Here is a 17,955-nt window from a genome sequence, read left to right as displayed (position 1 = left end):
GACATGGCAAACTTATTAGCTGATATGGAACATTAACATTCATTTGCAGTAGTGTTTGTGTCCACCTGATGGATGTAAGTCCTATGCTGATGGTAACTGCAGAGCTAAGGAGAAGTAAAGTGCACTGATGATTCTAAGGTCAGTCTCCTGAAAAAAGGTTTTGCACATTTGCACATTTCATATGTATATTAACATTTATAAGGTGACGTAGTAAATGAGCTAACTTTATCATTGAGAGGTGGGGTGGATGGTGGATGGTGGGTCTCCTGGACAATTCCTGCAGAAATAGTGCTATGAAAAGTGGTTTGCTGGAGGCATTGCTGCATTTCCTGCCAGAATAGTGTCCACAAAAGGTGTCTGTTGTTTGCTTTTTTGAGATGTTGCTGCATTCTCTGGGATAGTGCCTCAAAAGGTTTTTTTTTTTTTCGTTTTTTAACAGAGACTTTGCTGGGTTTTCTACAAGAAACAGCCTTGAAAAATAGTTGTTTCGTGACTGAGACATTGCTGACTTTCCTGCCGAGAAGGTGATTGTTTTTTATAAGACATCATCTGCTTTTCTGTGGGAATTGTGGCAACCTAACCTGATATTTTAGGCAATGTAAATGTATCCACTACACAATAATGTACAGATCCGTGGTTTGCAGAAATGTACAATGCCAACATTTTTCTAGTAATTGGAATGTTAGTCTCTGTGAGACCATCACTACAATCAGCTCTTTCCCCATTACACAGTCATTTAATCCATTATTCACTGCAAGTGGCTCTTTGCACATAGTTATCTTTGTGTAAGTGATAGCCATAATCTTAATCTTTGACGAATATTTGATGAGAAAATCAATAAATCCAAACCATACGTTAGGCTCCAGCTCCTTTGTCTCTAGCTAGAGTAAAGTGTATTTTACCTTTAAGCTTAAAGCTTTGTTGACTCACTTTAATCACACTTCTCTGTCCCGACACACACGTCTTTACACAAGCGGCCAAGACGCTGATCTGCCACAGATCCTAATCTCTATGGCTCTAACTAGCTCGAGCCTCTTTCGATCCCCATTGTCCCGAGTTAAAACACAGCAGTCGTAATGAAGCCTTTCACTCTCTGTGCGCTTTTCAGGCCCTCAGAAAAAAAAGCGGGCGTCCCACTCCCTTACAATGGAAAGCAATGTCAGCCGGGGCTATCTTTACGCCCGAGCTCCTTTCTGACTTAAACTGCATTGGATTTTTTGTTTCACGACAGAGCGTATATCAAGTTGCCTTTGTGGCCCTGCTGCGGCCTGTAATGAATGCATGGCTAAAATACCTAAGTGGTGGCGGTGGTTCGTTAAAGGAGGAGGATGGAGGGAGCGGGGTAAGAGGTGGAGGAGGATGGGGGGGGTGTTGGGAGCGTGCTCAGAGTGAGAATCAGCCTGCGTAGCTAGAGAGAGAGGGAGAAAGAAAGGTGAAGACAGAAGGCAGGTCTGCTGCGGTTTGGCAGCCGCTGCACATGGATCATGACATCATTCCCTGACTAAACGAGATGACGTCTTTCCTCTTTAATATGACTGAAAGAAAGTCTTAAACGAGTTCTTTAAAAAAAAACATGTTAAATTCTTTCATTTTACTTCTTCTGTGCCCTTCAATTCTCTTAATCCGATCTCCTTTCACTTCAGAAAACCGAAGCTTTTCCCATCATCTCTCTCTATCCGAGCTGTCTCGTTTATCTCCCTTTGTTCTGCTTTGACAAGAAGTTCAGTGACAGGCCAGCGTGCAGGAGTTAGCGGCCGGCATCTTTTATATCCTTATGTTAGTTTATGAGCAGATAATTACCAATATCGGCTGCCTTCTTTACACACCACTTCTATTTAACTTTGAAGCCACACCTCAGCATTTTCCGACACATAAAATCACACGGAGCATCGTTGGCTCGGACAAGATCTTTCCGGCGCTTGTTGCCTTTTTTTTTTTTTAATCTCATTACAGTTATTGATGGTGTGTTACTGTGGTGAAGACGGGACCAAAGGGCAGTTAAAGCTGGTTAGTCGACTCGTACGCATGAACCTCGAGGAGGTCTGTTTGCTGAGTTCTGGCTTGAAGACTCTCTGGATATATATTTGGTGAAATTACTGAATAAAGTGGTTCATTAAGGACACTTACGGTGTCATCCTTCTTACATTAATGTGAAGAATTTCACCTCTCGCAAAGTCTAAGAAAAGATCCCAAGAGTCCAGTGAGGCTGCATTAAGGGAGGATACAGACCCTGGTCCTTATTAAAAAAAGGCAAATAAAAGACAGTCAAATCCTGGTCACTACTACTTAACTTTAAACAGTTACTGTCTGGGTTGCCTTATTTTAAGTTGACTGAATCTGAAAAGAGAAGTTGAGGTAATTACAAAATTGCCTCAACTTGTCTTTTCAAATTCAGCCAACTTAAAAACCCAGTTAGTTTATATTAATGGAGGATACAGACCCTGGTCCATTTTAAATTAAGAAACAGTTAAAACCTGTTCACTGCAAAAAGAAACTCTGTCTTAACTTTAAAAAAAATAGCTTCCTGGCTGCCTTAAATTTTAAAGTTGGCTGACTTTGAAAAGACAAGTTCAGGTTATTACAAAATTTCCTCAACCTGTCTTTTCAAATTCAGTCAACTTAAAAATCCATTAAGGTTATTAAAATGCAGTAGGGTTATATTAATGGAGGATGTAGACCCTGGTCCCTTTTCTAAAAATGAAAAAAGAGATGGTCAAATGATGTTTACTGTAAAAAGAAACTGTTTTAACTTTTTTTTAAAAAAAGTGTCTGGGCTGCCTTAAATTTTTAAGTTGACTGAATTTGAAAATGCAAAGTTAACACAAAATTACCTCAACTTGTCTTCTCACATTCAGTCACCTTAAAACTTACTAATAGTTTCCTTTTAAAACTATTGTTTTGACTTAAAAAAAGTAAGTGTCTGGGTTGTCGTAATTTTTTGAAGTTGACACAATGTAACCACGTCCTGTCCTCTCAAATTCAGTCAGTGTAAAAACTTAAGGCAGCCCAGACAACAACTTTTTTAAGCTAAAACAAATAGTTGCAACTATTTGTTCTAACTTAATAGTTAAAATTGACTGAGTCAAAAAAAGACAAGTTGAGATCACATAATTACCTCAACTTATCATCTAAAATTCAGTCAACTTAAAAATTTAAGACAGCTCAGACACTTCTTTAGAAGTTAAAACAAATAATTTCTTTTTACAGTGTTTAAATGTTGTAGACGTCCACAAAGAGAGGCAGGGAGGGGAGAGAGTGTGAGGGAGGAGGAGAGGATATAATTAAATATATCATCTAAATAGGTATTGATCGTCTTAAGGGTGTTGCTGTTAGATTAAAAGGTTAAGGAATAAAACCGCTTTGAGGATTAAATCATTGTGAGGTAAAATCAAGAGCGGCGGAAGATAAACACTGCAATAATCACAAAGTATGAGCGCTGCAGACGTGCCTAATGATGTCCTATACAGACATTAAAGATCCTGTCAAGATACATTTAAAGACCAGAGCCAAAATTGGTCCTGGCAATTTAAACAAATCCACCGCAAAGAGAGTTTGGATGAAATATGAACGCAAGGTCGAGCAGGTGCCCTGGCTGTTTATGTGTGTGGAGATAATGTCAGAGTTTCTACATACTATGAACTGCTTACGTAGAAGATAGTATCGTCGCAGGCAACCCTGAGAGGGCTGATAAAGTAAAAGTTGAGCGCCGTACGGTACGGTAGCCACAGTGCGACACCTGAGCCGAGCAGCCGCACAAGGTCAGGAAGCGTTTTATCCGACAGGGGTGTTTTATCTTCGGGGGGAGAGTAAGGGAGCGAGGAAGTGGCTGAGCAGAGGATAAAGGGTCCCGTTACGCTCCTGTCTCCTTCTCTGATCAACCAATCAGGCGCGGGAATAGTGCTGAGTCAGCCGCTGGGTGCTGCTCACGTCCGAATGCAGGGGGAGGAGGGAGGGGGAGGTTGACGGTGGAAGAGGATCCAGCCAGCCGGTGTCTGCAGTGGACTGCAGCAGCATTAGCACCACTAACCTCATGACAAGAGGGCCAAACCAAGAGCCAAGTCTGATTTCTCCTGATGGACTTTTATTTTACGCCAGTTCTGCAATGCTCATCACAATCCCATAGATATTAGATCCACACTCAATGTCTGCACTCACTTTGATGTATACATCCCACTTTTCCCTCTGCCTCTAGTCAGTGGGTAATTAGCAGGAATAAATACGGCGAGCCACAGAAGATAAAGTTTACAGCCTGACCACAGGTCAACTTGTTTCATTACTATAGTGTGCCTTGCATTAAGCTAATTACCAACCGGCAAACATCTTCATCAGACATGCACAGAGGCCTTCATTACGACGGTTTGTCTAAGTCTGCTTCATTTAAAAGCTGCATTACGAGAGATTATTGCACTTTTAAGTGGATTTTAATGGTTATTTTGTAAGAGTGGGCTCACAAACAGGTTTCAGTCACTGGTCTTAGTGCCGTGACGTGACAGGAAGTGATACCTGTGCTCTCATACCCAATTTCCACCAACATGGAACTGGTTCTGTCGTGGTTCCCACACCTAATTTTGAACTTTTCTGATTTTTTCAAGCAGAAATAAATTGGTTCAGAACCTCAATAGTTGGTTCTTGGATAGTTTAAAAAAATAGCAGGTTTTTCTTGCCTTGAAGTGCAAACCCAACATGTTCTCATCCTAAGTCACATTTGTGGCTTTGTCAGTGGACTTCCTTATCTACATATTGTGCTCAAGGTATCCTTTTGCATCTGCTGTTGACATTCCAGGATGCCACTATGGACACCTGGATGTCGACGAAAGCACATGGTGGAATTACACAACAAGGGCACAGATGGTTAAGTTTAGGCAAAAAGAGCACATGGTAAGGTGTAGAAGAAAAACACTGCATTCAGACAGGAAGTGAACACAAGACTCCCGCATGACAGTCCAGGGTTTGTTAGACCCATCCACTTGCAGGTAATAGCATGAACTGTGAGACGAGCAGAGACTGGCTGGTTAACACCGCTGCAACTGTGCTGCAAGGTGTCTCATTGTAATCCACAATTTTGTCTGCTTCTTTTGTGCATTGTGCAATGTCTTCACGTCCTTGATTGCAGTGGTTTTACTCAAAATCTGCAGAAACCAGGCTGGTTTGCTAGATAGCTGAGCGTACACTTAAGGATTTTAGCCCATTTTTGACCCAATTTTTGAGCCTCACAGCTCATTTTTAAAAATCAGGCTGAATTTCGGCTTCGTTGGGCATTATTTGCCATGCAGGGGAGCGAGTAGTGATCATCCGCTGCCGAATGGCCTTCGGGCGGTCGCATGAATTTTTAACATGTCGGAAACTTTGGACGGCTGATGCAGGCTCTTGCACAGTTGAAGCAGAGCAACAAGTAGATTCCCCAACTTCTGTGCCTTCTTTTCTCACTGTGTGGCAAACACGGTATCTGAACACGTCATGGCAACATGATGCTGGACGGAAAATATCGAGGTCAAGTTGGTTGAGCTGTGGTAATGACATGCATGCCTCTTTGATGTTTCCTCCTCCTCCTATCACGACCGATACGAACGAGAGAACACTGGCAGGAAAAAGTCGCTGTCCTTCAGCAGCCTGGTAATATATTTACCAGGCACATGATTGCACAGATTATCAAGGCAGCATGCTTCTGCCTTGCTAGCACTGTTGCTAAAATGTGCCTCGGAGCTTTCAAAATAATCGTTATTGACAATTGTCAATAGCTGTGGCCATCTGCGAGGCTGATGAGATTTTTACAGTGTAAGCTCTCAGGTTGAGGCTTGACGATCAGACTGTAAAGTGTGAGCACATTAATTGTGAGCTTTGGCTGAGCTGCAATTAATAACAACATCTCTAAAATCATACAGTGTATGCCCAGATTAATACCAAGGTTCCAAAAATCCAGAACACAACTGGTTCAAGAACTAGAGCTAACTAGGTGGAAAAGAGGCATCAGAGACTTCCTGGCCTCGCCCACCCACGGCACCCCTGCTGGAGAGCCGTGGCCTGACAGTCAGTCACTGAGAGCCCCTTGTCCTGATAAGGAGAGAGCGAGCGGAGACACAGAGCATGGTCAGCGAGTGGAGAGTGAGTGATGGGAGTGGCCGCGTACAGCAGGTTGTGTTAGTGCAGCCCCGCTGTCAGGCCATACATCTGAAATGAAAATATCACGGTGAGCGAGAGTGACAGAGTCCGCTGCGGGACTGGTTTCAAAGTGTCACTCTTCCTGCCGGGGTCGTACATACATAGCGTCGGGCCCTGCAGCTGCTCCGTAACACCACCTGTGCTTGTGGAAGTCTCCCCGGGGACGCCTCACACCCCCACTGACCTTCCCACTATGACTCCCTGACTGTCTTCACCACTACGTCTCTCCCTCTGTGCTGGCGTCCAGCTGTCCCTAACCCTCATCCCCTCCTCCTCTGTCTCCAATATAAGGGCAGGAATGCAGCGGACAGCACAGTCCCAGAATAGACAAGTAGCCAGCCTATCTCCAACCATGCAGTCAGCCTGATAGAGGGCACCTACAGTAGCAGCCATGCAGGAGTGCACACGCATGCAGCACCCCGACCCACATACAGTCCACTTCCCCGAGCTCAAATATGAACGCACAACACCTTTACTTATTGTAGTTTTGATCTTGACGGAGCTGCCTCACAGTTTAATGTTGAAAGAGCACTCACCGGTGAAGCTTTCAGCAGGCATCTAAGCGAGGTTAATGATAAAACGCTATGGGTGTAATGATTCTGTTTGATGTCGGATCTGAGTGGAGGTGCGCGAGGTGAAGGAGGGTTGCCTGTTTGATGAGTGTGTGGGCCACAGATTGCTGGAATAAAGCGCAGACAGCGTGGCAAAGGGATTCTCTCCCTAATCTACTGAAAATCCTGCTATGAAAAGGATTTCATGTGTAGCGCTTTCTCCTTCTGAAGTTGATATCCGTGCTTGAACACACACTAGAGTGCACACACACTCACTAGCACGCTTGTCCGTTTTACGCGGACATTCATAGATCACTGTCCACAGAAATGGCAGTCACATTCACACCTAGGAGATCAAAAATAGAAATTTATATACACTGTAAAATCTGACAAGTTGATTTGACATAAAATAATCTTGGAAACCAATTACCATAAAAAGGCAAGTAATTATAACTATTAATCTTAATTGTTTTAATTGTCTAATTAACAAGTTAACTTTATATCTGATAAATTTACTCAAAATTTTGTCATATTTACTTAATTTATTTAAATAAAGTTGTTGCAACTTAAAAATGGCAAGTACAATTAGCTTGTTATTTCTAGGTTTTAGTAACTTTTGTAAGACAAGTTAGTCTAACTTAATTTCACTGGAAAAAAGAAAATTGTTAACTGTTGACTTAAAACAATTACATCGGTCAATAACACATAAATGAATTCTTTTTGTGCAAGTTCACTTAGAACAGCTGCTTGAATTTGAGTCGAGAACATTTAATTCATTTGTGTGTCACAGTACTTTTTTTTAAGGTGTTTTCATTTTCTTACTAAAAAAGCAAATTTTTGTTACCAGTATTTTTTTTCTCTTTATTGATCATGACAAAGAAGATTTTACTGATGATATAATGTTAACATAAATAGGAGATCTGCAAGTTCTGTTTTGTTAAAATGGTTACAAAAATACAAATATGACTGTCTAGTTTGCAACCAGCAGGTATTAAGTACAGTATACTTGGTTCATTGAAGTTGCTAAAACTTAGAAAGATTGATTTAATTAAACTTGTCATTTTCAAGTTGTAACAACTTCACAAAATAAAGTAAATGTAACTAAATTTACAATCTAATAGTTATATTTACTTACATTTTCGAGGCAATCGCTTTACTACATTTACATTTACATACATTACATAAAAGTAAATCAATTGGTCATATTTTTAAGTGCAGCAGCGTACACACACACACACACATGAACTCTACACACACATACACACGCGCTCTGCGGTGCTGTATGTTGCAGAGGTAGAACAACAGCAGCTCTGGGACAGGTAGAAAATTCAGGCCATGCAAGCTCGTCCTCTCCGTCTCCGTGTGCTACTTCCCACTTTCTTCCACCCCTCCATTCTCCCCTCTCTTTTTCAGCCTCCTTTTTTTTCTCAGTCAAGGAAGCATCCCCTCCATCAATTTGCCGGTCTCTTGGGTGACAAGTTTATTAAACACAAGAGAGAGAGAGAGATGGAGGGAGAGAGGGAGAGAGAGAGGGGAAAAAAGAGTGAATGGGCCCTGTCTTGCTCCTTAGCTCCTTACATGCACTGCTAGTATTTAAGCATTTCTTTTTTTAATGTGATTTGTGTGCAGTGAGGCTGATGTATTTGTTATCTAGAGAGGGGTGGACAGCTTTGATACAGGACTGACAGTGTAATCTCTCTCTCATACACACACACACTCTTCTCTTTAAGTGCTGAAACCCAGCAGAGCTATCGGCTGTGACTGTTTAATACTGCTTTAAATACTAGGAAGTGAGATCCGTGAAGGAAGTTTCAAAAGCGTTACATTTTGGCGAAAGCAGCGTGTACGCACAGTCATGACAGAGAAATGATAGCTCTAGAGATGATATCATATTTAGTTTTGAACAATAACTTTTCAAACAGGAGGGTATTTGTTGCGGACTATTTTCTGCAGCGGATTAATCCATATTGGGTGTTCTAGTGAGAATTTCCAGCAGCAGGACTGTGTGTGGAATTGAGACAAAATAAACTACAGTGTGAATGGGTTGAAGAAGTATGTTTCCCAGTATAACTAGTGAGACTCATTAATGTATTTTTAATAGTTTTGGGACAATAATGGAGCAAAGATGAATATCTGGCGTTTTATTTTCATAAGATTTGTTTTCAATCAGAAAATCTGAATATAAACTCAGCCCAATCCTTTAAAGCTGCATTGAACGTTTAAACACTTAACAGCTCACCTCCAACATTGTTGAAGTTGATATCCATCCCTTCTCGAGAAGAGGGGATGGATATCAACTGATATTTGATTAATTTTAGGTTGTTTCGTCAGCTGACCAATTCGAAGTCAGACATTGACGTAGAATACTGACAACAGATAATTGATACTTAGTTATAATATTTTGTTGGTTTTAAGTTGTTTGGTTAAGTAACCAAACATCTTCCAACGGTCTCATGCCCTCAACGTAGAATAGACACATTTAGTTATAAAGTATGGAGAACAAGATTTAATGTATGTGGAACATCATACTGTTATGTCCACACAATTCGAAATTGTAATGTAACATTATCTGCTTGTTCGCTGGATTTGATGAATCTTAACCATAACAGTTTTTCATTTCATTGTGTTCCCAACTCATCAAACTTCTTTAAGTTTAAGCAACAGAAGTACTTAAATTGAAAGAGTTTAGAAAAAGGATTATAGTTTGGGTTAAAAGTAGTATGTTTGGTACATTACTTCACTTATGCATTTGTTAATGAATATGTGACTTTATGTCAACCATGCCACATTATTAAAACAAACTTAGTTCTCATGGGAAACATACAGCAGTCTACTGTGTGAAAGTCCTGTTTTTGTTTGACCCATCCACCTAAAGCTCAGATTTTTCACTTTTTATAAAATGCCATTGTTGGAGACACTTTACATTGGAGTTAGTTGAAAGCCTGGTGCATCTCATACAGATACTAAAGAGCGCTTTGTGCTCAGAATCAGACACTGTCGGCCACTGACCAAGCTGCAATATTTGATGCTTAGGAAATGAGAAAGGCCTGCAGCTTTACTCATCATCAGCATCAGCAACAGCAAGAATGTCAATGTTCTTCAGCAACTCCTATATATATATATATATATATAATATATATATATATATATATATATATATATATATATATATATATATATATATATATATAGCTAGAGCTATATATAAATAGCTCTTCTTCTGCTGTTTACTTCATGCACTGTGTTCACCAGCTAGTTGCAAACTGTCTGTCTGCTGTTTGGTGCTGCAGGTAGTGCACAGCAGCTTCATCACAACTTTATCACTAAAAACAGCTGCCTGCTGCAAAAAGTGACACTGATGATGAAAATGGTGAGACTAAATCAAAAGACTAAAGTTGCAGGCCGTAAAAACTAAAACAATGAGCTGACAGTTGCTATAAAACTCTGCAGAGCTGAGAAGAGCTCCAGAATTGAGTGATAATTTGTTGAAGTCACTTATGAAAGAAGAAAATCAAGATTAAAATACTGCTTGGATTCCAGGGTGAAGACTCAGTTTAAACAGTTTGCAGTGGGAAGCAGCTTTTACCCTTTGAGACCTGATCAAACTGGCTTGATTTCTTTCAAAAATATGAAAAAAAGGCAATGGGTAACAAAAGACAAGAAAAAAAGCAGGAAATTAGTAAAAAAAAAAAAAAAAAATCAAATACACATTTTCAGAACATTGTAAACAGTGTTTTAACAGATAAAAATATCCTATTATTATCATTAAAATAAGAATAATAATAATAATTGTGTGTGTATATATATATATATATATATATATATATATATATATATATAAATCTACTAATTTCTTGCAGTTTGCTTATTGCCTCTTCTCCCAGAAATCCAATTTGCTGTGGGTTCAGAGGTTTAGATACTTTTGATAAGCGTCTGAAAACAGCAGAGACAAGTGACGTCACTTCAGGTTTCAATAGGTAAAACTTTAAAGAGCAAACTGCAGTCTACTATAGACAAAGATACTGTGTTAGATATGCAAAAAAATGCTGTTTGTTGAAGGCAGTTGTGAGAAAAAAAAAGAAAGAAAGAAAGAAAATATCAATAGCTTGGATTTCAGGGCCAGGACTCTGCTTAAACAGTTTATTTCCTAATGATTAAATGATTAGCTAGGCTAATTGAACCAGGAAATGAGTGAGTTCCACCAAGGACAAGCAGAGCCAAGCAGTGAGCAGGAAGACTGCTGAGTACATCATCTCTGTGCCGCCGCGCTCAGGCGAGCAGCAGGGCTGAACGGCCCCAACCACAGGCCAAAAAATATCTGAAATACAAGCGAGAAGAGGGACAACACAGAGGACAGACTGAGCATGAGAAAGAGAGAGAAAGAAGTTGCACATAGCGCTAGAGGTCAATGAGAGTTAATTTTGCTGCTGTCCTATCCGCTGGCTTCATTAGCAGTATTGGCAGTTGGGTGATGAATTCATTGTTTTCTCAAGTTTGTCTGCAACCATCGTTTATATGCGCTCCTCTCTTATCTCTTAGGGCCCCGCTCCGTGTTTTTCTCATCTCTTTTTCATCATGCATATTGGTTGTTCTCCTCTGTTATCTCTACTTTTCCCTCACACACTCTTCTTTCCCTTCTCTTCCTTCTTAAATTCCTTTTTTGTATATTTTTCTTTCAAGGGCAATGTCTCCTCCAATAATCAATGCCTGTTTGCTTTCTATGTGCATGTTTGTGTGTTTTGTGCACGCATGCCCAATGAGGTCTTATTTGATGCTGCTTGTGTATGGACAACCCTCTTTTCTTATCTTTTCTTCCGTTTTGCTCTTTCTCTTCCAGGTCACAGATTTGTTTATTCACTTCCTCTTCTTCCACTCCTGTCACCTCTCGAACCGGGCTCGCCCTCCCTAAAATGCTTTGCTAAAGCTGGTAAAATGGAACCAAATCAACTGTTCAATGGATTTGGTCCCCTTCAACCAGCTGTAGCTGTGCATTGATCACTCCAAGCGTGTGGAGAGACAAACAAACGGCCAGAGCAGCGGGGAAAAGACTCAAGCTAATTCACTGGAAAACAGCACGAAAATGTGAAAAACTGAAGCTACATTAGCTTCCTCGCAGAAACAATTGGACAGAGACACTTACGCTCACCCATGGATAAATACACAGCATGCACCACTTACTGTGTGGATTTATCTCTATCGCAGAGATTACCCAAAAGACACTGAAGTCATTTGCTAAATCTGAATAAAACATGCCAGGTAAGTAATTATAGATACTGTATCTTGGTGGATTTTATTTTTGTTGTGTTCTGCTATAATTGCATTGTCCTTTGGAGACTTTTTATTGTTCTTTGTAGATTTTTTTTTAATTGTGTGTTTGGGCCATGGATTGCCATTTGTGTTTGTGTGTGAGTTGAAGAGTTAACAAGTGTAAAAAGACAAAGCTGTGTAAGACAAGCTCTTGTGTGTGTTTGTGTATGTATGTATGTGACTCCTCATGCACATGGCTGATCAATAAAGCATCATGCTGAAGTTCATGCAAAACGCTGCTGTGGTCTTTGCTTTGAGGTGTGGTCTTACTGGGCGAGTGGGCGAGAAAATCACAGGGTTAAAAATATATGGTCAGTTGCTTTACCCCGAACCATTTGGTTTTTTTGTCACAGTGTTAGTGTGGCGTGCTTTGGTGCTGAGCTGTCAGGTGCTTGCAACTCTAGTGTGTTTATTCCTATTGGGTTAGTCATCCAAAGTATCCTTATTATTTTGACATAGAGTTATAAAACTGCAAATGCATAAAAACTGCAAAGAAAACCAACAGGTTCTTACTCCCAATTCGTCAAAAACCGATGCTTGGTCAGTGGCCATATTCATCAAAATATGACACACGTGGTACTCTTTTATCAGTTTAAGACGTTCAAGGACAGTGTATTAATTTATAGTTGGCACATACATTGTGCCTTTTTTTAAAATAAACTTTTGATTTCAGAGAAAATGTACATTTTAAATGCATACATACTTCATTTTTAGATTTACTTTCTTAGGTTTAGGCAAAGAAGCACATGGTAAGGTTAAGATAAAAACATCATGGTTTGGCTTAAATAAGTACATCTGTCACCAGATTCAGGACCAGGTCAATGTTTTGCAAATCACAAGTTGGTCTAAAGTCTATGTAATTAACCCCTAATTCAAGATCCAAGTTAATGCGAGCGCAACAGTCCCAAACTTTGAGTTCTTCACAAGTTGTAATGCGCTGATCACTAAATGTAATGCCATTTTAATAACTTTTTTTATTCACAAATGTTTTTTTTTGTTTTTTTTTAAACATTTGTACCACTTATTTGTTAAAACAAGTTTTGTGGAAGTTGTTGCATCTCCATCAGTAAGCTCTGATAACTTTTTGTCTTGTGTGAAAGCAAAAGTTAATTGCATTATTTAATAACAAACAGAGGTCTAATGAGTGGAAGTCCAGAGTTTGTTTGACCCAAACACCTGTCCTCTCTCCCGCCATATGTGGCATCTCATGATCTTCATATAACTCCAGTTGCTTGAAGCGTCCAATAACGACGTTTCATAATGACGTTAAAGGGTAACTGGATGCTTCATAGGTTATCTGACACCAAGAGCCATTGCCCAAGTTACCCACTTGGTCAACCCCCCCCGTCAGTGGTTTTCTCTGCAGTGGGTACTGGACTAAGTGAAGACATAGTTGTGTAAAGTGTGACAGGATTTGAAGTGCGCAGGGTGGAATATGGTTGAGGGTGGGAGAAAAGGAGAAATAAAATTTACAAATGAATTTACAAAGGATAAAAGGATGAATCAGAAGTTTGAACATTCCCCAATCGTTGTTTTCTTTCTTTTTTCCACTCTTCACATCCCGCTACCTTCATTTCCTCACCCCTTCATCCCCCGCCGCCTCCTCCTTCTCCTCCTCCCCAGCCGCTGTATCGCCCGCTGTGCGTGGCTCTGGAGGTGTGACAGATGTTTTAATGTGGCTGCGATTCCTTATCACCACTCAGCTGAAAGCTCCATTTGCCTTGGTCCGCCGTGATAGATGGGAGGCCAGGGCTGAGCGGAGAGGAGACACTATGCTAACGAATGGGAGAGGAGGCATTTCAGAGGCTGAGGAGGTGGAAGGAGGAGGGGGGGACACGATGAAGATGACACACACTGCTGGAAATGGTAGATGTGGTCATTTTCTGTTTTTCATGTCCCCGGTTGTGATGAGCAAGTGAGTAATTATAGGAAGGGAGGGGTGTGTATGCAATTACACTGGGATGAAACAGTGCTTGTCAAGACGGGGAGCGCCGCCGCAGAAATGGAGAAATCAAGCAGAACATACACGTTACAAATAAACTCGCAAATAAACAAACAAACCGACAGCGGTTTTGATTAAACCTCCGAGTGTTTACAACCCGTTAAATCTGTGGGATTATTAAAAGTCAGTGGCATTACATCTTCTCGATGTTTCAAAGCAAGAAACAAGAAAGAAAAACAAGAAAAGGGCAGAAGTGATCCATCAAGGCATCATACCTCAACCTGTGGACCGGGGGCGTGTTACGCAATCTTATTTCTCTAAAATGCTTCTGAGACAAAGAACACAACCTATCTAAGAAGTTTGAAAGCTATTTTCTCCCTGCACAATTTATAATAAGATACTGTGTGAACAGGAATATGGTTTAAGAACTAGTAGAACTTTTTGACTGTTAAGATGCAACTTGAACAGTGGAAGTACTTCTTTCTCTCTCAAAAAAGCTTTATGACCATGGCTTACACATATACTATATCTTTTGCTACAAATAAAAAAGCTATGGAGAGGAGGCATTTCAGTGTTCGAGTTACCCATGATGCTGTTGGTATGAACACACCCCATTCCATCACAGATGCTGGCTTTTGAGCCTTGCACGCATAATAATCTGGATGGTCCTTCTTAAACCCAGATGACACAATCTCCCTGATTCCCAAAAAACAATCCAGATTGTGGACTAGTCAGACCACAGCACACTTTTCCATTTTATGTCAGTCCATCTCAGATGCTGACTTTTGAACTTTGCACCGATAACAATCCTATCCTTTTTCTCTTCAGCCCAGAGGACAAGATGTCCATGATTTCCAAAAACAATTTAAAAACATGGACTAGTCAGCAGACTTTTTTTCATTTAATGTTTATGTCATCTCAGATGCTGGCTGACCTTTGCACTGGTATCCATTTGATGGATCCTTTTCCTCTTCAGCCCAGAGGATACAGCATCCATAATTTCCAAATACAATATAAAACATGGACTAGTGAGACCACAGCCCACTTTTCAACTTTGCATCAGTCCAGCTCAGATGAGCTCAGGCCCAGAGATGTTAATGGTGTTTCTGGATGTTGTTGATATATGACTTTCACTTTGCGTAGCAGAGCATTAACTTACATTTGCAGATGCAGTAATGAACGGTATTTAGCAACACAGTCATGTTGGTTTTTAATGCAGTGCAGTCTGAGGGGTCAAAGGTTGAACACTTTTAGCTTAAGTCGCTACCTGGTGTAGGGATGTCAAGATGTTCAAGAGCCAACACTTTGCAAAATCACAGGCTCCAAATTTCAGAGACTTAGGTAATTTTTAAAAGTATACAAATCATGTGTAAGGTCAAACAGCTTTCTACCTTTAAGTGTCCAAAAGTTGTTTAAAATTAAAAAAAAAAAAGAAATAAAAAAAGTCCGGTCATACTCCCCATGTACTAAGGCTGTATTCTTACTGCAGGGTAAATGGTTTGATTCCAACACGAGGCCCACAGCTGCGTGTCGCCCCCTCTTTCTCTCTTCCCCTTCCTCATACAAAAATTAACAAGTAATTAAGATTTAATTGTTGCGTTACGCTCTGAAAAAGTCTGCCTGATCATTCGGTGTACTCCACATCCACTTCTGTGGACTTTTTTTTAAAGAGGAAACCTTATAAAATATCATTGAAAGAGTGTATGTTAATATTTCTTTAAAGGCTTTGAGAGGAACCAGGTCTTGAACCCTCTCGTCACCGTCCTAGATGCCTTGAGTGTGTTACAAGACAAGTCTGAAACTCAGTCTATTTCATTTGGTACAATTATGGCGAGTAAACATAATCTACTTATGTGGAAGTCATAAGTAGATTATGTCGATTAAAGAGATGATGAATGTCTTGTACATAGAAAGATTCAGGTTGTCTATTAAAAATAAAATTACATATATGTCAGCATTTGGACAGAATTTGTTCCGCACCATAGAGTGGTGGGTTTTAATGAATTAACAGTGTAACAGTAAACCCTCTACGTTCTATTTATCAGGATATTCGGGTCGAGTTGTTCCAGTTGTCTTAAATTGAAAATCTTAGAATAAAGATAAAAACAACAACCACAAACAAAAACAGCAATTGTTTTAGCTCGGCTTTAATTTAAGGTAATTCAGTTTTTAGTCTTATCTTCATTTTTTTCTGATTTTTGATTCCTTGTTTTTATTGATTTTTTATTTACTTTCATTCATTTGAAACATTTTATTATGTATTGCCTAAGTTACTACTCTTACTTTTTTGCCCGTGCTCTTTCAGTTTTGTCATGTGATCACTTCTGGCTGTGTGGTTGTATGAAAGGTGTTATATAAATGAAGTTTTATTCCCCTGTAACTATTAGCCTGTATGACCAATAAATGAATAAATAAATACAGTTGACACGATTTGAGAGGAAATTGTGTGTTTCTTAGTGTGTATTTTAAATATAGGGTTACAATAAAGGAACAACTGTGGTGACAAACTGAAAGTGTAGCACACTTTGTAATTTCATGGACAAATATGAAAACGTATGTCAGAATGACATGTTTGCATTAAGGATCATGCAACTTTTTGTGTAATGTCAGATGAAGAGCAGCGGCAGATGTATGGGGTAGGGTAGAAGGATATCTATTTCCCTCAACAACTTTTTCTGTTGTGGAGAACAATATATATATTTTCTGTTGTTGCACTGTTTTTTACCAAATTGCCTCGCCCCCCAAAAATCAATGGGGTTATGATAAACTTAATGCAAAAAGTTTAAGCCAACAACTATAACCTGCACAGTTGCAACTTGAGCCTTTAATGTTAGTTTTTTTTTAAATGTTCTGAATATTCTTCCCAAAGACATGAAGGGCAGTTCAGACTACATGTCACATAACTCATATGCAGAACATGAGCAGCTGAGCTTTACGTCGAATTCTTTAATTGAAAACAGACTGAAGCTGGGAGTGAGAGAGGAGCCAGTCCGCTGCGGAGTACACTGGCCCATCATGGCATATGATAACGCTGCCCTTTACTGTACATCGATTTATTTATCAGCCCGCTGACATTGGAGAGCAAGGAGCAATGTGCCAAGTCACATAAAACAATGGGAGACATTTTAATATAGAAATTGAAATGGAGGTTAGAGGGATCAAAAAAGGAGGGGGTACTTCTGCAAAGTGCTGTGTGAGTGCATACAACTGTGGATGTACTGTAGCCCTGTGTGTGTGTGTGTGTGTGTGTGTGTGTGTGTGTGTGTGTGTGTGTGTGTGTGTTGCTGTGGTGCCAGGACTCATCATTCACACTGTATTGATGTTTGACCACATTCATCAGCAGCGGCTGACACGGCGCTTTAAAGAAGGGGAGGGCTCCTTTTCTCAACTTTCAGCCTCTGACTCCTCTCTTTCTCTACCGCTGACTCCCTCTATCCTCCGCCACTGTCTCCTGACTGAGCTTTTTTATCTTTCATCCCTCCCTCATGCGCATCATATCCTTTTTCTTTCCCGTCTCCTCACCTCTATCCCGAGGCAAAATCACTTACACTATACGGAGTTTGTTCACTGACGCTCAGCTGAGGTTTAAAAGTTAGCGGAGTATTGCAGCATATCAAGGCCGCCTCTCGAGAAACACGGTGGATTCAAAGTTAAACCACAGCTAAAAACACTCCATCCACAGAGCAGGGTTTGAGATTTCTGCACTGACTTTCAACAAGGATCTGTAACATTGAAAACACAGGGGAAAAAAACAAACTTTTTTTTATGTTTAAGATTAATATGTATAGGCGATACTAATGGTGACTGAGCTAAAATATATGATCAATATAAATATAATCTCCAATGGTGTTTACTTCTTGTTCCAGACCACAAAACTGTGTTTCTGTGCCACTTACATATGTCATTAATTAAATCAAGCTTTAAGAAATATTACATATTAATATTACTTTCTACTTCCATTAAGTTATTTGTCAACTAACGTTAGTCCCAACTATA

At 40.0% G+C, this 17,955-nt stretch overlaps 1 long non-coding RNA gene across 1 annotated transcript in view; it reads left to right on the top strand.

Annotated features, from left to right (window-relative positions):
• LOC121946459 overlaps nt 1-11,650 on the top strand; it is a 33,803-nt gene extending 22,153 nt beyond the window's left edge. Inside the window, exon 3 of the long non-coding RNA XR_006106022.1 lies at nt 11,548-11,650. This is a non-coding gene — a long non-coding RNA (uncharacterized LOC121946459). The remainder of the gene's footprint in view (nt 1-11,547) is intronic.
• Nucleotides 11,651-17,955: the final 6,305 nt, after the last annotated feature.

Source organism: Plectropomus leopardus, chromosome 8 (assembly GCF_008729295.1).
Source record: "Plectropomus leopardus isolate mb chromosome 8, YSFRI_Pleo_2.0, whole genome shotgun sequence".
Classification (NCBI taxonomy): domain Eukaryota; kingdom Metazoa; phylum Chordata; class Actinopteri; order Perciformes; family Serranidae; genus Plectropomus; species Plectropomus leopardus.
This window is presented reverse-complemented; position numbering and strand designations above follow the sequence as displayed.